Source organism: Melospiza georgiana, chromosome 3 (genome assembly GCF_028018845.1).
Source record: "Melospiza georgiana isolate bMelGeo1 chromosome 3, bMelGeo1.pri, whole genome shotgun sequence".
NCBI classification, from domain to species: domain Eukaryota; kingdom Metazoa; phylum Chordata; class Aves; order Passeriformes; family Passerellidae; genus Melospiza; species Melospiza georgiana.
This window is the reverse complement of record NC_080432.1, coordinates 10,557,271-10,577,819: the sequence shown is the minus strand read 5'-3', so window position 1 is coordinate 10,577,819 and position 20,549 is coordinate 10,557,271. Positions and strand designations below refer to the sequence as shown.

The 20,549-nt window shown below is 34.9% G+C and overlaps 1 long non-coding RNA gene across 1 annotated transcript in view; it reads left to right on the top strand.

Moving 5' to 3' along the window:
• Positions 1 to 20,549, top strand: part of LOC131081445 (uncharacterized) — a 195,902-nt gene that overhangs the window by 53,898 nt on the left and 121,455 nt on the right. Inside the window, exon 2 of the long non-coding RNA XR_009114260.1 lies at positions 13,328 to 13,418. This is a non-coding gene — a long non-coding RNA (uncharacterized LOC131081445). The remainder of the gene's footprint in view (positions 1 to 13,327; positions 13,419 to 20,549) is intronic.

The window sequence follows — 20,549 nt, the reverse complement described above, 5'->3', positions numbered from 1 at the left end:
GTGAATACTTTTTCTCTCAGTAATGAATTAATGGTATATCCAGGTAGAAGTAAATGGAGAAAATAAAAATATCCCTTTGGTTACAGAAGGAAAGAACAGTGCCCTGGCTGCAGGCTCAGGTCCTGACGGCTGCAGCAACTGCGCCCATGGCATGAGCAGCATCAGGCACTGGTCTCCCTCAGCTGAGCGTGCCTAGGAGGCACATCTGTGACTAAAAATGGTTCTAGGAAAGAGAAAGGATGATGTGCTGTTTGTCTGGAGGGAGTCAATCTACTTGCTGCTGGCAGTAAGGTAGTAGAAATCATACAATGTGCAACCATGGAAAGCTTAAAAGCAATCAGTGAGGTTGTTGCCTTAATGATCACTAATATAAAATAGACAGTAAAAACCTGGAACTCTACTGCATCCCCATGCAACAATTTGTGAAATATGAGCTTCACAAATGCAGTTTTGAATTCCAATGGTCCATTTTCTGTTTGACTTAATAATAAAATCTTATTAATGTTTCACTGAAGAAAGCTTTTCTATGCATAAGAAGAATTCCATTTGTGGATTTTTGAAGTGCCATAGTGATTTGGTATTGTGACAGAAATTATGGGATGGGTTGTTTTGTATTGTTTTGTTTTAGGGCTTCTTGTATGTTTGGGGTTTTTTGTGTGGTTGGTTTGGAATTTTTTTTCCCCTGAATGTGAAATATTTTCACCTGAAAATCACTATCAACTGAAATTTATTATTTGGTCATATGGCCAAAAAGCTGTTCCAGCACCATTTTCTTCTTTCCTCATTCTTAACATTCATTTTTCTTCATCTTTTCTTAAGTGATGGTTTCAGTCACTTTCTAATAAGTAGTTTTACAATTTCAGAACATCTCTTGAGACCTGCTTGTCAACTCACTTCCCCTCAGGATAACTCAGGGTCCATTTGGAAAAGTTGTATCTATGCTGGACCCTCTAGGAGAACTTAACCCATAGGCTGTCCTTATTGTCTGATCCATTCAAAAAATGTATCCAGTTATTTTCAGGTCTAAAATCAGAGCTGAGCCTAGACTAATCTTAAACTTAAGCCTTTATTGTTCCAGTGATGTAAGGATCCATGATTCTGGATAGGTTCTTTCACAATGAGAGATAATTAAGTTTTATTTCTAGTAGAAATTAAAATTTTATTCTTACTTTTTGTAAAAATTGTGTTACATAGATTTGCATGTCTCAGATGTATGCCACTGAAAAAAAATAACATGAAGTATATTTAGAAATTGTTGGTTTGTTCCAACCTGAAATATGATTAAAAGGAAGCAATTATCACCTTACTTATTCTTTTTTCCCCTGTTATTTCAAAGTCACTACATCCAGGAGAGAACACGTTTGGATGTTTGTCAGAGATTCCTAAGTTGTATCAGAAGCACTATACAAGCGAGAACAAAGTCAGATTAGTTTATTTTTGTTTTTTTAAATACAGTCTTGGCATGTGAAATGTTCTGAAGCTAAGGGCATTGCATAAATAGAAACTGTATTATGCTACCGTGTTTATCAAATGCTCCTCATCTACTGCACCACCCCCATAAATCCACCAAAGCTGTTATTATTCAGGGTTGGGAAGGTGGGGAGAATGGAGTGAAAGCTACAGAATGATTTAACACTGTGGGAACTTAATCAATAAGACTGTTGCAGTGAACTCCCAGGGAAGAGTGTTGTTTTCCATCCAGATGATAATGAGGCAGACTAGCAGCAACCTCTGGAGGAGGAAAGCTGGAGCACTGAATGTGTGGTACAGCTTTGCTAGTTGCTAATTAATGGTTTGAGGCCAGACACCTTTTTGCCATCCTGCTACTTGCAGTTTCTTTCTGGCTTGTCCCACATACCTCTTTCACTACTGGGGTCAGTCAGTGCTAACTTAGATTCTGGAAACCAAATTTAACAGTACTAAAAATTTAAGTTTACCTTTCTTCTCCCCACTTTGTTCTTGGCTTGATTAGTACATGTTGCATGGCTGTATAGCATGCAATCCTTCCTTACATTACAAAAATAGTTTATTCTTATTCCTTGTGCCTTGTGTTCTAAATTTATACAGCTGAAATTATTTTGGTGTTTGAAAAATGTGGTCAGACTGGAAAATATCAGCAAAGGCCAAGTTGAATAAAAGTTTAATCTAAGTAATGTTTGTGATATGCAGATTTAATTAGTTTTAGGTGGTGGTAGCTTGAAGAGGTTGGGAATGCTTGTTCAGTGGTACTTAAGCTCAGTATTGATTTTTCTCACTTTTATCTGGAGTCCAAAACAGAACAGGGCTCCACTTTAACAAAGCTAAAGCTGTGGCTGAATGATGCCATTATATCTGTGTCTTTGCAACACATATAAGAAGCAGAGAGAAAGCAAGTATTTCTTCCATTGCCAGGGAAGAATTGAGGCAATGGAAAATGAAACAGTGAGGTCAAAGTTGGCTGTAAGTAGATGGCTGTAATACAATGTTGGACACTGCAGTCTAGCAGTGTATTGAATCCAGGTTCTTGAAGCATATTTAATGGGAACATCTAAAAGCATGTTATAGGTAAGAGTGAATTAATGGATTGTTTTGCTAAAACATGGGTAAAACCTGCTATACTCACTAGGAAACACAAGATGAGATTTGTTTTACCATAGTGAAAATATGAATAGCAGTCAACAGCTGTTCTTACAGGTTTTCAGTCTAGTAGCATCAGTTCTACACCACCTTACTTCTCTAAGATTATTTATTTTAAGATACTTGAAAACTTTTCTTAAAATGTTTCCCACACTTGCTATAACTAATCAATGCTAAGAACATAATATTCAGTTTATTGGTGATGCGTAATGGCTTTTGTTGCATTTAGTTTTAGTTTACAGAGTATTTTTCTAATGATTCTGTTTTCCTGACTCATGATTGTCTCCTCTTTTTGCTAAACTTGTCATGACTCCTTTAGTCACCAGTATGATAGCAGGGGAAACAGTGGAGAAACTGTACCTGTGGGGCAATGTATTTTTCTCAGCTTCACAACAAAAGGCCATTGAGACTAAAAATGCTCATTTGATTTTTGCTGATATGAGAGGTTCTGTACCATTCTTTGATATTTTGCCACAGCAGATCAAAATTTATATAGAAAACATAGCATTATCTAGAACTTTCTAGTACTAAACATTTTTTTAAAATGATATTTAGAGTTTGAAGAGGTAATACAGATACATTTTTGGCACTGAATTTAAAAAACACCCATATTATAATCACTTAATCTACTAATGAGTGATATGAATCAAACTTGCATTCAAAAATATTTCTGTTTTACCTAGACATTCAACTGATGTATGCAAAATTACCTAGAAAACTTGATTTGGATACAGAGCTCCTGCAGAAATTAGGTATTCATTTCCCTAGGCAACTTTCATTTTTTGAGCCTAAAAATAGCACATTCACAGTATAATTTGTAATTAATAAATCCAGCTGGTATTTAGAGACTACTGACAATTCCACTGATAGTATTTTTTCCCACAGCATTCCTCTCTGTCCCTCAGTAGTGGAATTGCTGCTGGTCTGTGCTTTCAAAGTAAGATGTTTTGGGCAGACACCTTTCTTTGGGTCAGTGTCTGGGGCAGCACCTACTGCTCTGGTTTCTCAGGTCAGAACTTGACATTGTAAGAGACAAACATGCCATTAGTAAATTATTTAGTACTTTAAGTGTCTGTCATCTCATTCTTTAATTCTGGTTCTCTTCAGTGATTTATGCTGCAAAAAGGTTTGATATCACATTTGTATGGGAGGGCCGAGTAACACTTCACAAAATAGAAGATATCTTCATAACAGAAAGAAAACAGCAATGTTTTATTCATTGGTACACTGAAAATTATAGTGCAAATACAGATTTAATTTGGATTTCAGCACAGGGCTGTCACAATGGCATATGGACAGAAACAGCAGACACCAGATCAGGAGTCGTGCCTAGTAGGCACCACAACAATACATGCACCAGCACATGGGCACACAAATACACACACAGTTCCTAAGTACAGTCTTTGTCCTAATAGATATCCATATATTGCTCATGATTTACAATGATTTTTGTTTGCAAACCAATTGTATTTTCATTTTCTTTTGTGCTTTGACAGGATATAATTATTTCTGAAACATATAATAGGATCAAAGCATATTTCATTATTAAAGAACTTATTGCATTATGTTAGTGCCCTCCTGAATGCATGAAAATGTTAATCCAGTTTTGTCATATTTTTCAAATAAGCAGTTTTTTCGTATGAAAATTTTGTGAAATTAATTGTTTGCTTTCTCCCAACCTCTGAGGGGTCTATAGCTTCAGAAGATATCAGATAAAGGATGATGACATATAATGAGAGCAAGATTTAGCTATTAAACTTCCTTTGACTCACTTTAAATATTGATTAGAGAAACACTTCTGGGCAAATATTTATATTGAGCAATAATATAATTCAGTGACTTTTTTTTTTATACTTTCTGAATATCATTATATCTTCAGTAATTTAGCTTAGAAAAATACATTGTTAGCCATGGGTTATATGAAAAAGTCCTAGATAGATGAGACCAAGGAAGAAGAGTAAAAATTTCCAGCAGTAAACCATCATTCATAAGATGCAAAGATACTCTGTGCTGCATAGCTTATATCTGGCCTTTCCCAGGGTTTTGGTCTGCTGTACCTGGGATATTGGCTTCAAGCAATTTCTTATATAATGCTAGTGTTGTGACAGATACTAATGAAACCATGCTGTTTCTAGATGAAGCTGATATTGCATGCATAGGTAGAAGAGGTAATTTCCTTATTCACTTTCTTAATGAACTCAACAAGGATGAAGGAAACTTACTGCATCTATGACTATCTCCTAGATTTTATTAGTTTTCTTCAGCAAGAATAAATTTTTTGCATGTTTTTGTTTACTTGGTATATACCATATATAACAATAACAGCTGAACCTAATTGTTGCATACATGAAGGATGTTTTCTTTGTAGGGGAAAAAAAAGCATGTAAAAAAATCTCAATAAAAATCTTGTAAGAGTAAGAAACATCAACATATTTGTGTTTTAAAATTTCTTCCAAGTTCTTACCCAAATGGTGAAGAGTCCAACATGTGTGCGAGACATAAAGGGACCAAGTATGTATATTATATACAATATTTGAGTATAATCTCAGTGTGAAGGCTGTGTGTGTTGTTTAATGACTAGTTTTTGTTTCTTTAATTATGTTGAACCTTTGGTTACTAAACACCCCAAATATTCACTGAAAGTTTGAGGTATCCAGGTTGGAGGGCACTGTGGACCCTCCTCACCCCAAGGCAGCGCTCTCAGCTCAGCTGTCACACACTGAATGTCTTGCTTGTCTTACCCAGTGTTGCTGGTCCAGGCTATGAACCAAATACTGCAGAGGGGGCTAAAGAATTAAGTGCTTGCTATGGACTTGAAAGGATATAAATCTTGACAGTAGTAGCTGAGGAGGGAAAGGAGGGTGTGAAGTCAGTTATCCAGATAAAACTTCCGTGTCCATTGATACTTTCAGCAAAGTTAGATCTCTGACAGAGAATATTTTTGCCTTAGGTAGGAAAACTAGTACAAATTTAACAGCCATTTGCATGTATTTCTTTTATTCCAAGTCCTTAAAAGATAATTTTTGCCTATAAGAAAAATTCTCCGTCAGTTTCTCAGTTAGAGTCCTTGTCTATGCTGCTACCTGGATTTCAAGCAAGCTTCTTTAATTTGGGAGGACTACAGAGTTTGGTCTTTTGCCTGTAAATACTTTCCGAAATAGTCAAATCAGTTTTATCTTGTTTGAGGTTGTAAGATGTCAGTAATGATTGTATTACAGATGTATGCCATTACAAAAACCTGGCTCTATATTGAAATGACATCCATATGTACATATTTCAGTAAAATTGGATCCTTCACAGTTTCATCTGAATTTTGAACTAATGTTTAATAGTTTATTTTAGATTGTATTAATGTAACTAATTTATATAATTTTTGATTTGTAATGTTTAATATTGATATTCCTTCAATTCCTTCACCTGTATCTTACTTTCTTACTGGAATATCATTTCTTCTTGCTCTAATTCATATTGTCCTCTGTTGAGTAAGAAGTAATGCAACTTATTCTTTAGACCCATTTATTGGAATGAGAGGAGTATGTACTGTTCTTATTGAGTCAGGAACAAAATCCACACAGTGGTTTGTAACAGAGAGGAAAGAGATGTTCTAAATACTCTACAATGAAAAACTCCCAAAAGAAGCCTAGGTTTCAAAATCTTTAAGTGGTAAACTAAGTGAATAGGTAAACACTTGAGGTGGTTTTTGTCATCTCAAGGCATGCAAAAGCTTATTCTTAGATATATATATGGTCTGTCTGCTAAAATATGGAGGTGAGCCTGAAGTAATACTCTAGGGCAGTACTTCCTGCTTTTGTCAAGGAGTGATATGGCCTTAGGGATTAGTCCACAGCCTGGCTAAAGCAGAGGTGTTCCTCAAACCAATAAAGGTATAATAAGCCAGAAGTGTGTGGATGTGCAACAGTTGCAATTTAAAATTCTAAGGTTAGACAGATGTCTCAGGAAAAGCCCAACCTCTCTATGAAATGAAAAGAATAGTTTTAATTTGTCTCAGGAATGGCAGTGATTCTAACATAATTCATCAAAGAAGGCATTTGACTACAAATAAACTGCACATTAAATGTGTTTCTGACTCAGTATGGAGTTTCATGCTATGGCAGTGTAGCCAAATCTCTTTTTCTGATCATTCAGTTTACAAGTTAATCTAAAGTACTGTAAGCCTTTTCTTTAGTTTATTATTGATTTCTGATTTTTTTCTTAACTGTTTTTTTTTTTCTGGTCAGATATTGTCCCAAGTTTCTATGAATGTAACATTCTGAATGTGATGGTGAATAAAAGCATATCTAGTTCTAAGAGATATCTTGCCATTTTTTTCCCTTAATGCTTTCTGTCAGTGTTTCTGACTTGTTTCTGACTTCCTGTAATTGTGTTCCTACAGCAAGTTATTTGTCCATATATCTAGGCTGATAGATGTTTCATGTCCAATCACATTTTCCTTATATCCAAAGTGACAGATTTTCAAAACTTCTGTAGCTTTGTAGTTTCAAAACTTCTGTAGTTTCTGAGCTAGTCCAGGGCTTATTATCTCCTTGGCTTCTTTTTTCATTTTTGTAAATACATGGGCCAATGTAATGTGAAATTCAGGATCTAATTTATTCCGTTCTTATTTTATTTTTGTTGCCTTTTGTGTTCAAAGTATCTTCTTCCAGTGTCCTCTTCCCCAGGCAGTGGCATAGTTAAGTCTCTCCTTCCAGCATAGAAGCTGAGCATTCTTCCCTATTGCTGTGACATTTCATGTGAGCAGAGATTTAAGCCTAGTTTTACTCACATCTTCTTGTAAAAATGCCAATCTGGACAGCATCCTTAGTGACAGTGATTGTGTAATGTCTTCTTTTGGTTGTCTTGCCTATGCTGTTGTCCACATTTTTGGCCTTGTCTGTGTAAAACTGTAGCTGTGAAGGCCCTACTACACACTGTACTTCACTAGTGGGTAGTACCCAGTAGTCTGTAGTTGAGAATGACTGAATTTAGGATAACAAAAACACAGGCCTCTGTTCAACTCATAGATCCTCAAGAAAATGTAATTCCACAAGTAAAATGATAGAAAATACCACATAGAGAAAATATCCTTGATGGAAAAGGAGATTTTTTTAAACTCCACTCATTACAAATTCTCTGAAGATATGTAGGACACCAGAATAAGGCTTAAACAGCACTTTCAGTGAGCAACTGCAAAAAATAGATATCTTAGAATAAAGACGTTAAGTGATGGTGTTACTTCTTTTGATAGGATGACAGTCACGATGTTTTCAGTTGTTCTCACTTAAATCAGCTAAGAAAACTAACTGTATTGGACAAATTCAAAGAGTATTCAATTCCATATAAATATAAACCACATGCATTTTCTAAGCATTTTCTAAGTCTAAAGTGTTTGGGAGTTATTTAAAGGCAAGCTTGAATATTGCCTAGGGAGCTAATTGAGTGCTTTCTCTGGGACCCTAATAGGTCTGGGACCCTAATAAGTCTGGGACCTTGGACAGAAGATTTTGAAAGTTGCTGACTAATCCAGATTTTAAACCTTTAAATTTTATTTTCCTAAGTGAGACCAGGAAGATGCCTAGAAGAGCACACTGTAGGCAGTACCTTGATGCTGTGGGCGCAGTTGAGGGTCTGCAGTGCTGTATGAAATACATTAGGCAGAGCAGCATTTGCAGACCAAAGGAAGCACCACAAGTGTAATACTCATAAAGATAAAAAGTCCAGGAAAAGTCTGTTTTTTGAGAAAAAAAAATTGCATGAATAGAGCTGCATAGATTTTAAGTTTGTAAATTTCAATATTTTCAGGCTCTCACAGGACATCACTCCCTGAGTGCTACCCCAGAGAATCAGTAGTGGAAAATGCAGTCAAAGATGGCTGTCAGCTTGGAAGAAGCAGGACATAGAGTGATTTATGTCTGAGTAAAAGCAGTAATGAGATTCTGTAACATTAACACTACAGGAAAAACTGAAATAGTAGAGAAGAGAGGTTGTGCTTTTTCATACAAAGTGTATGCTAAATGTGTGTTGTTCAATTAAAAAAATCTTTAATGGAATCTGGGAAGAAATTCCATGATAAAATTAAAATTTTTGCAATCCTTTAATCTCTGACTTCAGTCTGGTCCCTGTAGAGGTAGGGACCTGATAGTAGAGACTTTGGAAACAATTGCTGGGAAGTAGTGAGATTTCCACAAACTCAGAGTACACTAACCTAACTTGATTTTTCAGTAGCCTTGTCTAGGGTGAAATATGGACTGAAATTTTTAGTCATGCACACTTTTTGTAGAGACTAATGAAAATCAGTACTACTGAATACATTGACACCATTCTTTTTATTCTCTGCTGTTGTTGAGGTGTCAGGCCTGAATGGGACTATGTTTATAGGCACTAGGCTAGTGCTGCTCAAATTATGAAAGAAAAATATGGTGATAAGAAGACAGAGATTAGAAGCAGAAAGTCCAAGGGAAAAATACAGTATCATGGGTATTGTGCAAAAAACCATGTTAGAGATATCTGTTTCAGCCTGTTGCATATGTCAGAGATGTTGAAGATCAAGTTAAAAGAAAGATTCTTGTTGATACAACTTGTAAAGATTCTTCCATGGGACCAAAGCTGGAATAGATTTGAAGCTAGTTCTGGGCTAAGTCACATTTCCAAGACTGCCCTTTGGAAGCTACTTTAGGCAAAATACAGTCATATATATAAGTTTATTTTCTCTTAGCACAGTAAATTTAACATCTGATAATCACCCATATTGGAGCAGACATAAATTCAAACATATTATTAGATTTAATATTCTGACTATCACCTTGTAATACATACACTGATCTTATGTAGTGGTTTAACAAAGTGAATTAATCAGACTATAATACACAGAGGATACAAATCACAAAGGACCAGCTCTGTCACCTTTAGTTGCCCCATAAGTGTTGAACTACCTATGTATTTTATGCTTGGATGTGCTTCATGCTCAGGTCTGGAGAACTACTATATTCTATACTAACAGTAGTTTCCAAAAGAAATGTGTTTAGATGTAACAGTTTTGGATTAGATCTCTTTAATTTCTCTCTCAGTTTGACAAACATGCTCAGCAGACACACAGAACTATGGAAAAGGAAAAATCCCCCAGTCCCCAAACCAAAAGCCACAGACTGGGACAAAATACTTGTCAGAACTGAGAAATTATCAGAAGTACTTAATTTCTTAGATTCTTGGTGAATCCTACAGAGTCATTTACAATTAAAATGAAGAAACTCTTAGAAGCCTTATCTTAGGTTTGGTTGTGGGAAAAAAAAAATCTTAATTTCTAAATGCTTAGACTCCATTTTTGATTGCCTAAATCAACAACTTTTCCAGCCTCAGATTGCTCAATAAAAAAAAGCACAATGATTTTGAACATTATTTTAATTAAATATAGAAAATGAACTTTGAAATATCATAGCAAGTTAAGGCTTTATTGGAGGGCTTTTATAAGTTTCCCCTGTAAGAGCTGGGGCCAGGATTTGGAGGTGGGGCTGTACACTGACAGTGTCATGAGTGCAGTGACAGCCCACAATACGTGCCCACTGTTTTGTATCATTAGCGCTGTAGTGAATCTTAGGAAAAAAAAAGAAAATGTCCAGTCTTTTTTATTACTTCACCTTTTTTTTCCTCTTTTTTATTTTTTCTTTGTAAAGCACCTAATTTAGGCCACAGACAAAAAGAAAATGTATCTTGAATATGCATCACAGGTTCCAAAAATGAAAAGAAATTGGATTTGGATAGCACTTACTCAATAGACAGATATGATACATGGTAAGAAGGTGCACTGTCTGCCCTGTGATAGATTAAACTACTTTGTAGGAAAATTACTGTGAGCCAGTCACCACCACCACCGTGGCTAAATCTTTAATAAAATTCTCTTCCATATTCAAGAGCGAGGTATGAAGTACACAATAAGCAGAGAGGAGTAGAGTGCCATTTATCAAACCACAGCTAGGTCTGTAATCTCCTGCTTTATCCTTTTTTAGTACTTTATTTGTCTTTATTGTTGCAAAGAAGCACATTTACCCAGGGCAGTGGGCTTTTGGTGTTGATAAACCTTTTGCTTTAAATTCTACCTGAGGGTTTTTTTCTTTTTTCCTGTTTTCTTTTTTCCCCCCCCCTTTTTTGTTTTTCCTTCTTGATCAGATACCCATCCAGTCACTCTATGGGAGTAATTAGTCTGTTTTGGTGCTCCCTGACTTGTTACATATTCTTTCACCCTTCCTTGCCTGACCTGACCCTACCTCTCTCGTCTCTATGCTACAAAAAGAAAGAGAAAAAAAAGATATTATAACATCTAAGACATTTTAAAAAGAATACTCATGCCTGTGCAGAAGATGGTCTGGGGGGTATTGCATAATGCTTTTTTGAGGCTATTTGGCAAGATGGCAGTGTTGAATCATGTTGCAGTTGGCCCCTGGGTGGCACTACATGGCTAGATCTGGGACCAACAAAACCAGTTTTGGATAAAGGCAGAAAACATAATTGAAGCATTTTTCTTCTTAAAAATTAAAGACTTTAACTAAATTTGTTGTTATTTGCTGAATTCAACACAAATTCACAGTATTAATAAATTGTGTTCCTCTAATTGAATGACATTCCAAAATGTTCCCTGTGTCTTGACTACCAGGTAATATCTGGATCATTTCTGGGAACACCCTGATATTAAGTACAGATTCAGTGGAAGGGTTCCTATGGGTAGAAGTATGTGACTGGAACTGCTTTGTGCTGCCTGAATATGCATACTACCAGTCTGTGCTGCAGCCCTGGGGGTGATTTTTTTAGTACTATTATAACTCTTTTTATTGTTTGAATAGCAGTTTTATGACAAAACATTTATATTCAGCCTGCCTTTGTACTTTACTGAAAGAGAGCAATCACTGAGAATGATAAGGCAACAATGGTAATGATAACTGCATTTATGGAGGCTTACAGAATTTAAACGGGCATGCAAAAATAGACTTACAATAGTGCTCTACCTGTATTTGAACTGGCTTGGGTATATTTCTTGTGCCTGGTCCATGTTTGATTGTTTTTGGATATGTTGCATTTTCTCCTGTTTTTCTCTCTCATGGCATTTTTTCTGTATGAGTCTTACCTGTGTGAACATCAGGTATATCTTAGCACTGAAAGATAAAAGATATATTCCCCTAGTAAAATGGGGGAATATAACCATTTTTCAAGATCCACATCCCGGAAATTATTGCTTAACTTACATATTAAGATTTCAGAGTTTGTGGTATTATGATCTTGCATCAGAATGGTCATTACCTGTCTTTCAAGGTTCTACCTTTCAAGAAAATAGGCAATTCTGTCACTATCCCTTGAGAAAAAGTAAGAAATAATACTGGACATTGGAAAGCAATCCAAGAGTTTGAGATCAGTCCTTCTGTTGTTAAATATCGTTAAGCCAAATCAATTCTAATTTTTTCTTCCTTTGCTATGAACCTTTTGAGGTTCACTCAGACACATCCACAAGGACACACATGCATACACATGTGTGTATTTCCTTAAAATTTCTTGCTTACACAAGAACATAAGACAGCAATGAGAAGGTTCTTTGTGTTCTGGGAGGAAACAAATAGTTCCTGGATCTCCAAATTTTGTGTGAGGGGAACAGAATTACACCAAAGTCTGCATATATTTTAGTATGGGTTATGAAGAAAGGAGGTGTGCACTATACATTGTCCTATAGATATTTTAAGGCTACGTCCAGCCACACTGCTCACAGACTGCAAAGGAGACTTACCACTGCTAGAGGGTTTCTTACCAAGGAAGAGACTGCTCTCCTGGACTTAGAATGACACATTCAGCCTACTCACCTAGATTTTTTTTCAATATTTTGAAATCATTTTTTGAGGCAGCTATTTTATATAAAGACCCCGTTCTATAAACAAACCAACCAATGTATATTTTTATAGAAGTGAATGACAGTTTTAAAGACCTTTCAAATTTTGAGCCGTACATTTAGGTTTTATTGTTTTTGAGAGATGGGAACCTCAGTACACCCCAATTTCTTCCATACTTTAGTTTTCCTATGATATAATTTCTGTCTTGACCTGTATTTTAATTTTTCTGTATTTACCCATCCATTAGAAGTTTACAGTATATAATATCTAGGTCGAAAAACATTGTGAAAATTAAGTGAATCGAAATGTAAAAAAAAAAAAAAGTTGGTAAAATCAAATATATCTTTTATTTTATTTGTCCTATTTTTCTATTTCAGAAGCTCACTAACTACACTCCCTTTTTTAATGTATGTATATGATCATTGCATGTAAACCTCTTCATGTGCTTGTCTACACTATTTAGGCTTTAAATATGCTTAAATTAATAATTCAAATTCTCTTTTGCAAACGAAATATAAGTAATGCAAACATTAATTCACTTTGCCTTATAGTATTCTGGAATGCTGCATTCAGAGAAACGTCATTTTCTACTAAATGTCTTTCTAATACTTCTGTGCAAATGATACCTTTTCCCCAGGCCCAGCTACTTAGTGGATATTATTGAACAAATGTCTTTTATAGGATCGAAAAAAGTGAGGCATTATGTGAAAGAAATTTTTGAAAATGTGCATGGACTATTTCGGAATATGCTTAGTGAATATTAAGCAAACACCTGAAGTTCCTGTGCTGCTGCCTAGAACCAGCACTTCATTACCTATTACGTGCAGTGACTTTGAATTTTTTATTAGGTACTGGTCTCTTAGCCTGTAAGGCTTGTGCATGATGTCTAGGAGAGCAATTTCCAGCAGAGCGAAGCCTTATCACAGATTCACCTAAAAGGTAAGGATATTTTTTAATTTTTAGTTCACATGCTGAACAGCTGCCTGCTGAACACCGGCCCACGGAGCAGGAAAGAAATTTGGTTTAAGGGTTGATTATGCATGTCTTACTCATATACAGTAAGTCCAGAAATAGGCATGATGAACTTCAGATAAACCCAGAATATGCAAATGCAAAGTACAATACCAGAATATTTACCCCCTAATTTTGTGCTCCACTACATTTTTAGTGCTTTTTTCTTTTTTTTTTTTTTTCAGGTTGGTGAGGACATAGGAGAAAGGCTTATATATACTTCTGATTTATTTAGTTTCTCCCAAAACTGCAGTGTTAATATTTTAAAAAAGCAAAGTTGAGCTATGAATCTGGCAGGTAATGTAAAAGAATCATTGTGCTTGGCATTCCTCATATTTGCTAAAGAAGCTAGCAAATATGAATAAGTATTAGGAAAAAAACCGCAAAAATGGAGGAAATGATGAAAAATCAAGAAAGGTAACTAATCAGAACGTGAGGAGAAAAGATACAACAGTAAAATTAGAGATCCTCTAGGAATGCTTTGATTACTTTTACAATGAAAATGGCTCAAATGGACTTGTGAGAGCGAGGGACCTTTTTAGAATGGATTGTGAGTGATAAGTTTTAAGACTATTAGTTTGAGGAATTCAAATCAGGTAATTTAGGGGTAAAAAAGTCTCAAGAAAGCATGGGCTACATTCAGAATGTGGTGATAAACTGATGGCTGAAAGAACAGACTTTGGTAAAAAAATAGAAGGAGTGACAAACTTTGAAACCAAAGATCAACAGGGACCTTCTTGGTCTCCAATTTTCTCATATTAGCATCATCAATTTAGCAAAAATAACTTCCATCTTAGAAGTCTTTGCTTTTTCTGATAGAATTATTCTCTTGGACTTTCTTTTAGAAACTGATTTACTTTTCCACTTTATTTTTTTTAATTTGCAATTCATAAATAACTCTTGTGCCAAAAACTGCATCTGGATTGGTAACTGTCTTTCAGTCTGATGTTTTATATTTCAGAGCAACTTATTGCCATTTCTTCTTTAGCCAATCCTTATCCACCTTTCAATTTCACCGCTTGCCTAAGTGTTTTCAACTTTAACTAACCTTTTCACACGTGCTGTTTCATGAAATGCCTTGCTGAAATCCAGATGGATATTTCCTCAAGCACATCAGTTATCTTATTAAAAGAAAGCTATTGGTTTAGTCTTCCTGCAAATAGTATATGCTGCATCTAAAGCTGGAAATGTCTCCTTTTCTTGATCATATGAAACCAGAGATTTTAGTGATTGTGTAATGAAATCATTGCTCATGCAAAGGGAGAGCCTTGTCATCCAAACTTTCTGAGCAGAGAATTTGAGTCATGCCATTTAAAATACAGTTTTCTTGAAAGCAGTCTCTTTTTGATACTGGTGGTATCAGTATCAAAAAGTATCAATCAGACTGAGCATGCATATCATGACAAATCTTTCCTCCATTAAAATCATTTGCCATCCTAAAGTGAATTATCTGAATCAATATACTCTTCCCAAGGTTTCCCTGAGGAGACAGGAGCAGCTGCCAGAGCAGCAAGTGCTGCTGAGCAGTCAGGCACCAAGGCAATGAGGCCAGCACTGGTGTCACCAGGGAGCAAGAAGGTCCCTTGTAGGGAACTGGGGGAGAAGGTTACTCATGGGTACCATAGTTGTGCTGAGGAAAAACCAAGAATTCAGCTGTGACTGTCAGAACTGGCAAAGCTGTGCATTCCTGGAAATGTGTAACAGTAACACAAACTCCAGGGCAGCAAGATAAGGAAGAATGCTGCTGCTGTTTCTGATGTGTCATGCTCTTCTACCTACTTGAACTTCTTGAACAACTGTGTGTGATATCTTCAATTAGTTAATTAGATTAATATGTTCTCAAGGCTAGTTTGAGGTAAAATTTCTTACTATTTTGTTTCTTATGCTTGATAGATATCACAATATGTAATAATGGATGTATTTAACAATGAGCATATTCTCCACCTCTTTCTGAAGACTATTTTTGTCTAAAGACCTGCAATGCTGCAGAGAATAGGAAGAAACAAGGTAAAAAAAGAAAAAGTCAGACATAAATAAGTTGAAAAATTTGAGCTGGATGCTTTTGATTGGCTTAGTTTGCACAAATTAGCAGACTAGAATTTCTGCAGAGGTGGTAAATATACTGATTTTTTTTTCTAAATTGAAATTGAAAAAAACCAAATGCCATGGAACAACTATTTTTTCAATTGAAAAATATTGTTGGCAGATTTTTATGGCTTAGTATTTTTCTTTTTTATTCTCTGAAAATGAATAATTTTTAAGGAAAGACTGTGTAAACACATTGAGCTTTACAATTAAAATTTGTTCTCAGCCTCAGAAGAGCCGATGCTAGAACTTGATTTGGAATTCTCCATCAAAACTATTTTTCAATAGAAATAATTCATGCTTTGAAATTAGAAGTGGCATTATTATGAGTTGACAGTAGAAGTCCCCTAATTTAGTTTGAAAATTAATTCTTGACATTTTTGCAATTAGAAAACTGAAAGTTTGAAAAGTGAATTTTTTTTAAAGTGTAGCTTTAAATAAAACCTTTTGGTCATAATAATTTTCTAATTTGTACTAAAAATTTCAAATCAATAGAAAAATATTTGGAGTGTTTTCAAATTACTGACTACATATATGTAAAATTTTCATAGTTTATAATTTTTTCCTGATTATTTCAATAGGATGGTATTTTGAAAATTAAAATTATTTTTTCCTGTCTACCCCATTTCCTTGTGACGTTTGCTTGATGTACACTATCACCTGGTCTTTCAACACATCTCCTTAAGCAGAGTATTTTAGTGTTTACACAAGACTTTAATTCAGTAAGCAGCTGAAGTAGTTTCTGTTTGTATGGCACACACTTGTACAATTTGCAGATTTGTGTATTGTGAAATGACTGAATGTGATTATGAAAATCTCTCTTGTTTGACTTATGATGGTTACTTTCACCAGCAAATAATGTAATTTTCAGTATATGACACTGATTCCCTCATGCATTTTTTCTCTCATTATCAAATTGACAGTGCATTTAAATATCAAGGCTCTATTTCTTTTCTTGGTAGTCATTTGAGCTGTTAGGATTGTTCTTTTTATAAAAACTGGGTCTTTTCTTAAAACCTCTTTCTTTGTTCAGCACAACTTTAATGTGTGGGACATATCTCCTTTCATCACAGCAGGGGACTCTGTATATGTGGGATAAACTAGTTCCATACTAGCAATGTGGAATTGCTTGAGCATGTTTGCATATGTTGATAGTGCCTTTTGTGATGGTAAGTTTTGGGGAATTCTGTCAGCAATATTTTTTTTTCTCAATAGTTAATACATATCCTGTAAAGATGCTGTTCCCATTAAGCCTAAATGCTATTTTTATTGTCTATGGATATAGGATATGTTGATAATAGCACAAAAATAAACTAATCTCAAGACAATGGTTAGTTTTGATGACTGAAATGCCAACACTATAACTCACTTTTTGCTGCTTAAAAGAGAATGTCCCATAGCTGCTGCGTTGAAAACTTGTAGGGTTGTTTGGAATATGTGGGTGTACGAATTTATTCAGGGAGCTGGAGCTGTGAAAGCACTTGGACCATGTGAGTCTCCACATTGCATACTAAAAGTTTGATACATGGAGAACTTCAGTGGAAATCTCTCACAGCAGGTCAGGTGCCAGGGCTCCTTGTTAAATGTCTGCAAGGGAACTTGTGTGCTCCAGTGAAGAGGAGAACTTTTTAGTTTGGGAATTTAAGTCAGGTTTAGGTAACCAAGTGCTCACCTTGGCTTGTCTGGTGTGGCTTTAGACGTGCATGGAAAACGGAACCTAGGCAATTTAGGGGTATTAGTGATAAAAGTTTATGTATTTATGTATATATTTTTATGTATTCACATTACACACCACTGTTTGATCCAAGTCCCACTGCAGATACCTCACTTGATTTGTAAATCTTACTCTTTCCTTCTTATTTTATCTAAAGATGCGTGTTGATATAAATGATCACTTTAAGTTACTTTTTAATTTATCATAAGAGCAATCTTGACCACTTTACTTGGGAGTGCTCTGCTGTGCTTATTAGAAGATATAAAGAGGAAAGTGAACCTTTTGTTATTTTTGTAGAAAAATTAATTTTCTAATTTGAATTTTTAAGTCTGCCTAAAGAAAGTCAAAATTCATCGTGGCTACACTATCAAATCCTCTTGATTTATTGGCATTTTTAAGGTTGATCTTATTCTTATCTATTAAAAAATTACTTTGGACTCAATTTTTTCTGGGAAGGACAGGAGTGAATATGCAGGGAGGCTGTTAGGAACCTACACTATGCTATGCAAAAGACCAGAAAAGAAATAATTTACCTAGGAAGATCTTTTTTTAAGAAACCTGCCAGCAAGCTTTTTCCTTCCTATAAGGTTCACATTTAAACAGTTTCTAATGTTAACTTTTTGCCAACAATGTCTCTTTCTCCTTCTATGATTGAAAGGAACAGCTCAGTAATAAAAACTAATTTCTATGTCTTTCACATTCATGTCCAAGAAGACATGCAATTTATAGAAGAAAATTACAAATCACATTATGAACTGCTTAAGAATTTCAAGAAAAACAACAACTTCTGGAAGAAACCATGAGAAAAGTATATAGGGACTAATATTTTTTCAGAAGCTAAGACATGGTATTTCCTTTTTTTGAATAACTGTGATACCTCATAGAAGAAGTTTTAAAGTTGAATGACAATTTCCATCATGAAAAGAAAAGGAAGTTTTTTTGGTAAGGTCGAAAGAAAATGAGAACATTTCTTATGTGGACTATTTGAAGGAAAATACATGTCTGCATCCAAACTATTACTAAACTAAATACAAATTCACCTACACATTTGCCTCACAAGGCATGTGATTTAATCACATTAATGAAGTGTATTGGTGAGGAATTCTGAGGGAATGGGTATGAACTGGTCTTGCTTATAACAGTGACTATATTGCAGTCACCAGGCTTTGAAGTGGCAGTGCCTGATTTTTCTAAAGTATAGTTGGGATATGCCAATTTGAAGCACCAGGTTCATAGCAAGGGAAAAATATTCAAGGGATCAATTATCACTCCTGACTCACAGTGTGTTCAAGCTGTCTTTATGACTTGTCTCTGAGACAATAATTTGATTTGACAGGCAGATTGGATGTTATTAAAGGTAAAGTATTTCAGTTACTTTAATGGACATGCAAGGTATTACCAAGATCTTCTTGAAGAGAGCCAAGAGGACTGTGGCACTAGTGTGGTCTGCAAGTGAAGGAGCTGGAAAATTTCCCAGTTTTGTAATTGGGTGGTGAGTTAATTGTATATAGTTGTCCACAGAGGGCATTAACTAACAAAATACATCTCTCACATTAAACATTAAAGTTGATACAAGCACCTTTTTCAAGGAAAAGAGGAATTAACGGTTTAGACTGAGGGCTCTGTCGTGCTACTGGTGTTATTATATTATTTTTTATTATCTAGTATGAAAAATTCATTACCATCTGGATCCCATTTTACTAGATACTGTATATTCATATAAACTAAAAGAAACCTATATAGAATTATGAAAACAAAAGAGAAAACTATTGAAAACTAGATAGATATAGGAGACTAAAAGAAGTAAATCATGTATGATTCCACCATGCATTAGAAACCTTTTACAAATGAGTAAAGCATAAGAAAATTTTATTTGGGATTCTCTGGAAATGTTCCTTGGGGGAAAAAAAAACCAACTCATTTCATTATTACTTCACCAAAAAAGGCAAGTACTGATCTGATCATGAAAACATTTAGGATTTAGTGATCCTCAACTGTACTTTATGATGTCTGTTTCATTACCTTGCAAATGGTGAAATTGGTACAAATGCATGATCTCTTTTTTAGGAAAGGTTGCCTCTTTTATATAAACCCCAAGGTATTTAGGCATATCTAAAGAGGGTTTTTTTCAAACTTTTGGTGAATTGTGTATTATTTCTTACAATATAAATTTATGAGGGACCATACACTCCACTAAGGGCCTGTGTTCTGAGCATTTTACTGCAGTCCAATTTTAAAATACTTATTTTCAGACATTTAAGAGCAGCAGTTTAGAAAATGTGTGATTCATGAAAATCCTTCCATAAACATCCACTACCAGCTGGTAAACCATCTAAGCCTTTTAGGCTGCTCCTTTGAATTTTTAGAAATATTCATAATAGTAACAAGTACCCATTACTAGGATTTTTTAATATGTTTTCTCCTATCAAAGAATGTATTTCTATTATGCTCTAAATCTAACCATTACTGTGTTGATTTTTTTAGGAAGAGCAAATATTAGTAAATGCATAGGTAAACTTACCAATTAAGTCTACTTGTAATTAAGTAAATGTAAATTGCCATACGCTCAGTAAATTTCATAACCATGAAGATAATTATTACCATACTGGTCTTATAATGGCCTGACTTTCAAAACAGGTGGGATATTCTCTGTCTTTTTGTTTTTTACTAGTGGTTTTGGGAAGAATGCTAAAAGTGGTTCAAAATGTTATGAAGAGTAAAACTGTTCTCAAATTTACCAATGCAGACTTAAAAAAACCTATAAATTCCTGTCCTTGCAGGTAAGGGTAAACAAAGAAATAATTTTCAATCTGTCCCATGCAAGCTACAAATCTAAAGGTGAGGCAATTAAATCTTCTACTTTTGAATTGCACTTACATGAATCTTTACAAAAAACGAAGGAAAATATTGAAGCTATTGACACTGAAACTTCCCTTTCTGAAATAGGCCATCTTAGTCTTATTCCTTTAGACAATCCTACAATGCCTGAAGTAAAAATATATAAAAATGTGGATGTGCTTAAATAGTAGTCTAAAAAGGAGAGTGAAAGGAATTTTTTTAGAATTTAACCAGTCATAAAGATGACTCATCAGACTGTGCATCCCAAAATACTTTCATCTATGTCTCTGACATGCCCTTAGTCATCCTATGATTTCCCTCAGTCTGTTCATGGTTATTAAATACTGAGATATTGTCAAATATAGTGTATACTCTATATGTATATTGATATTGCTTTTTAATCTGTATTGTGGACACTGGGA